Source organism: Arachis ipaensis, chromosome B02 (assembly GCF_000816755.2).
Source record: "Arachis ipaensis cultivar K30076 chromosome B02, Araip1.1, whole genome shotgun sequence".
Lineage (NCBI taxonomy): Eukaryota > Viridiplantae > Streptophyta > Magnoliopsida > Fabales > Fabaceae > Arachis > Arachis ipaensis.
The window spans coordinates 95,661,873-95,667,537 of record NC_029786.2 but is presented as its reverse complement, the minus strand read 5'-3'; positions in this window follow the sequence as shown (position 1 = coordinate 95,667,537).

The window sequence follows — 5,665 nt, the reverse complement described above, 5'->3', positions numbered from 1 at the left end:
TTTTTACAAATAAAATAATATCTAATTAGTTGTTTGTATAAAATTATTTTAATAGTGCATGAAAATTAAATTTTTTTTACTAAATTCATATTTATTATGTTTTTATTAAAAAGTTTGAAATTGTTCACTAAGAATAATTTTAATACTTTTTTATATTAGTTAAACTCTCTAATATATCATTGATATATTGATTCTTTCAAGATAGATTGATCTAATACAATGTATCATTAATTATGAGCGCCGCCATGTGAAACTAAACACGTGGTTGTTGAAGTTTCTGTGAGGTGGTTTTCTCTGCATTTAAAGAAAGCTACAAAAGATGAAACAACAAACTGATATGAATGAATAATTTGCACTTGCTGTGTCCGTATACAATTATTAAGCATGTTACTTATGAAAATGATGCAATTTGAAGATCAAAATTATGCAATAAATATAGCTTGGTTCACAGAAATCTTGTTTCTTATGATAGCGGTGGAATAGTATGAGTAATGTATCTTGCATCCAACGCAACTTTATTTGCCACTGCAATGAAGCAAACGTTGTTTTATGTCACAGTCACACTTTATTCTGTCCCCAAAATTATAAATTTCCAAGTTCCAATAATCGATCTGCTCTTTACCCTTTACTTGATGTTACGGGCAATTTGTAATTGGGCATATTATTTGAGTCTATAAAATCTTATGGGACTTTTGATATAAATTCTCTTTTTCTTTTTAAGTATTTGGAGATTAATGAATTAACAAAATGAGGGGGAAAAAAAAAGCGTAACTATTACCAAGTAGGGAAATCAGAACAATATATATTGTCACTTTTTCTAGCTTACTGTTCTTGGTGGCCTGTGGGGTTTGGGCGCATTGATTCTATTTAAATTTTAAGGTCTCTTGATGGTTGCAAGAAAAAGATGAACTCCATGCAAGAGAAAAGAATCTTGAACTCATATTTTTATTTTTGACGTTTTATTTTATTTTATTTTAATTGCTTGATTAAAAATAGAATATTTTTAAATATTAAAAACGAAATTAAAAGGTAGTGGAAACATTAGAAATTAAAATACCTGGTTACCCTAATGTTAATGTAATAGTGAAAACAGCAACTAAAAATTGCTTTCTAGAAGGTTCCACATTGTTATCAACGCACATCAACCAATAAGGAGAACTTAAACAACATAATTAACATGGTATGACAAAAGGATGGTAGTTTCAAGGAATACAACTAAAGAAGTTTATTTAACTAAACCCTATACCAATTTATCATGCTTTCTTCTTCTTTTTAACCAAGAATCTAAGTAATTTTCTTAGACTTACAGAAATTTCAAAAGACTTGTTCGAATTAGACGTTATTCTCATTTTTTTATTTGCCCCAATCTAAAAGGTTTGAGATGGAATTATGTTTTACCAAAACAATAAAATAAAATAAAAATATTTGTTCTTTTAGTTTCATTCTAATTTCGATGAATTTTGATCACATTTTATTCTCTTCTTAATAATCAATTTAAACATATGTAAATATTGTATGTTGTAGATATATTAACAGAACTTTTTTTTTTTTCTATATTCTCAATATTTTAAGCAGATTACTTGTCAAAGAAAGAAAATCAACCCCACATTAATATATAAATCAATACAATATTATTGAACTTCAATTGTTCATGATATATATCAATTCAAGTATTTGGTACGAAACTATGAATGAAGCTCTTTAAATGAATGCCCCAAAAAATGACGTAAATGTGGCGAATATGGTGGGGATTAAGCTTGTGTTGTAACTAACATCTCTTGACATGTCGGGTCCTTTATTCTCTGTATTTGTGGGGTTATGAGAATTTTCCAATTCACTGAAGACGACTTTTGTTTGTGGTTCAAATTTCGCAATTCTTTGCTTTTCCATTTGGCAATTGGTACCTTCTTTTTCTTTCCAAATTAATCACGTCCTTTTGTAGCTTGATGAGTCCATATAATTTCTAATGGACATTTTATTGCTACCTTCAAAATGTAAAATTCATTCATGTTTCTATACCGTACCGTATATAATGAAGATATGAGAATGATTAGTGGCACAACTATATTTTATTTTTTATATTTTCAAGAGTTAAATCCAAAACCTTAGTTAAGGTATAAATTATTGGTTAAAGTGTTATTTTGATTTCAAAGTTTAGCCCCAATTTTAATTGGGTCTGCATCTTAAGTACGTAGACATTTTTTATAAAAAAATTCATGACTTTTGCTTAGTAATTATATGATTTTTAAGATTATTTTATTAGTACTTTGATTTTCTTGGTATTCTTTTAGAAAAATTTTAGGAAAAGAGAAGCAAAAGCACAAGGAGAAACCAAGAATTGAAGACAAGTGCAGAGAGAATTTGTAAATGCTATCAACTATGACTTCTTCATACTCCAACGAGCATAACTTGAACTATAGAGGTCCAAATAATGCGATTTCAGCGGCATTAGAAAGCCAGCTTTTAGAGCTTTTCAACGATATATAATAAATTATACTTTCTTTCTAGAATCATGGCGCTAAACGCTGTGACATTGGCGTTTAGTACCAGTCCGCGAAGCAACCTTGGCGCCAAACGCCACGACTTCAAGTTGGCGCCAGTTCCTGCACTCAAGGTGGTCCCCACGTCCTCAGCAAATCAATCAATCTCGTGTATTTAATTTGTATTTGAATTTATTTTTTAATTAGAAAAAGATATTATTTAAGTTTTTTAAATTTAAATTAGGAAGTTATCTTAACTACTCTGGTTAAAATAAGATTAGTTTTAGAATTTGAATTTGAATCAGTAGAAATTTTAGTATAAATAAGTGAGATCACTCATAGAGAAGGGACTCTTTCTCTCGATCGCTGACTCTCTTCTCTTTTTCACCACTTTACAGTTTTCAATTTCTTAAGAATTTCAAGAACAAGCATGAGTTTTTAATTCTCCTATATTAAGGTGAGAAGCTCTGTTAGTCTATAGATTAATGCAATTATTTTTTCTATTTCTAATTCATGCAATTGATTCTTCTTTAAGAAATAGTTTTCGTTCTTCATCTCAAAATATTTTTTGTTATTTATTTAGTTTTTTTTTGTTATTTCAAAAATTTAAAATTTAAATTTTAAGATAAAATTTGAATTTAAGGGGAGTGGATCCTCTCCAGTAAAGAAACAACTGGTGAGAGATCACACTGCATTTTCTCAAGTGTTGAAAAAACCGGAGAGGATCCATTTCCGAATTTAAGTATGTGTTTTTTTTATTTTAAATTTAAGAGATTTGAATTCAAATCTATCTTATTTAAGTTGGTAAATTTAAATTTAATGGCGTTCCTTTCTACAACTCTGTCACCGTGTTCATTCTCCTCTCTGTCGTCGCATCTCCTACCTTATCCATTGCTATGATGTCCTCTATTGCGTCATTTTGAAAGAAGTTACTTTTGTGTCATTTAGATTTTTTGTATAAAATCTTACTGTTTTGTATAGAATAACTACTTTCAACTCTATTCCTATAGAAATTAATAATTAGTCAGAACTAGAACTATTAGAGAGATGGAGATGGAAAATAATATTTCCGCCTTTGTCCTACCTCGCTGACATTCCTACTATATTTCAGTCCCCAAAACTTTTAAACTTCCTATTTCAATCCCAAAAAGTTTTAAACATATTCAGTGTCACACCATTAAATCTGATATAAACAATTTGTATATTGAAAAGTTAATAGCATTTAATTTCATTATGTAAGTAAAATCTATCTACCATATAAAAGACTTTTCTTTGATTTTGGAACATTAATGATTGATTATTAGTATTTGAAGTTTTGTATAAAAATAAATTAAAGAGAAAAAGTATTACAAGAATATTTTGGTTATGTTTTTCTAACATATAGAAGAAGATATGACTTAACTAGTAATATTATTAAATTCACATCGCTCATTCTATCAACTATTAGTGTTAAATAATGGAAGATAACATTGAACATAAAATTTGTTGGGATAAAGATAAGACGATTAAGGGTGTGTTTGTCAAATACTAAACACGTTTAACCTTTTTTTTCTGAACACAGAAGTGATTTTACATCCTAAAAGTGGGTTCTCTTAAAAGCAAAAAATTGTAACTTCTGCGTTCACTTAACAGGCGTTTAAGTTTGTTGCTTGTGATTATTGGCTTTAATAATTTTTTTCATAATTTTTTTATTATTTTTTATATTTTGATTTTTTATTTTTATTAAATTTTTGTTGTAATATATTTTTTTTAATAATTAACTAATTATCTATCTAAAAGTGATTTTAACTAATATTATCCAAACAATATTCATTTTATCAAAATCAGTTTTAGTATAAAATTGACAAACATAAATCATGTTGGTATAAACTTACTTCTATTCAAAATCAATTTTATAAAATCTCTCATTCAAACTCTAGTTTGACAAACCTCAATCCAAACACACACTAAAGCGTTAGATACCAAATTAAAATTTGACCAAAATATTAAAGACAAAAATATTACTTTACCCCCAAATTATTTGTCATTTCAACTAATTTTATTTATATATATATTTAATAAAAAATAAATAAAAGAGTAAATCAATAGAAACATGTACTTATTGATACATTAGTTTCGTATAAAGATAATGAAGTAATATAAATTTGTAAACAAAAAAAGGTCGTTGAAATAGTATTATAAATAACAAAAGTTTCACCCAAAAACACAAAATGGTTAATTTATTTGACAAATTTGTTAGAGCAAAATGATATTATTATTATTATTGTTGGTGGTGTTGTTGGATTTTGGTTTTTTATGGATGATTTTAAAATGATTTGATTTTTCCTAACGAGAATTTTGATACTTTACTCTTCCACATTATGAATAGTGAGAAATGAACTTGTTAGTGCATTACTGTCTCGTGTTTAAGAGTAGAAAATACATGTCAAGAGTTTTAAAAAGTGGTAAAAAAGGTTGTACATCTTTTATTATTATTTTTTTATATCCATGCATTTGAGTCAGTAGATGTTATTTGCCTCATGCAATCATACAATTCATTATAGAAATATGTTAAGTTAATACTTAAGTTTGAGTTGATTGAATTATTTAAGCACAAAAATTTATATATATTTGTACATTGTTTTTACAATAATAAGTAAAATTTTGTTTTATGTTCTGCTTGCTTTTATGTTTTCTTTTTCCTTATTTTCTTGATGTTTTCTCTAATGAAAAATTTTAAATGATTAATATTTTTCTTTTATATTTATCATGTATTTGAGCCAATATAATTCTAACGAACTTCTAATTTTTTCCGAAAAAAAGAAATGTTAGCATCCTAATATTTTCTTTTTATTTCAGTGCGTGAAAACTCTCTCTTCTAACAACATTAGTCGTTGCCACAATAAATGGAGCTGTTAACAGTTAAATTTTCAAAGAATATACAGATTTTTATTGATTAAAATAGTATATCCATTACGAAAATCTTGAACCGAATTAGGATTGAGCCAACTCAAACTATAATGTGTCTCTAATCCTAACCTTATTATAAATTAAATGACAAAAGAAAAAAAAATCCTTCTCTTGACCTTTCACTTTTATCCAAACTCCCAATCATAATTTTCCTCCCCCACCCCCAAAGAAAAAAAATAACTCATTTTTTCCTACACATTATTGGTTCTTTTATCCAGAAATCTATTGGTAGATAT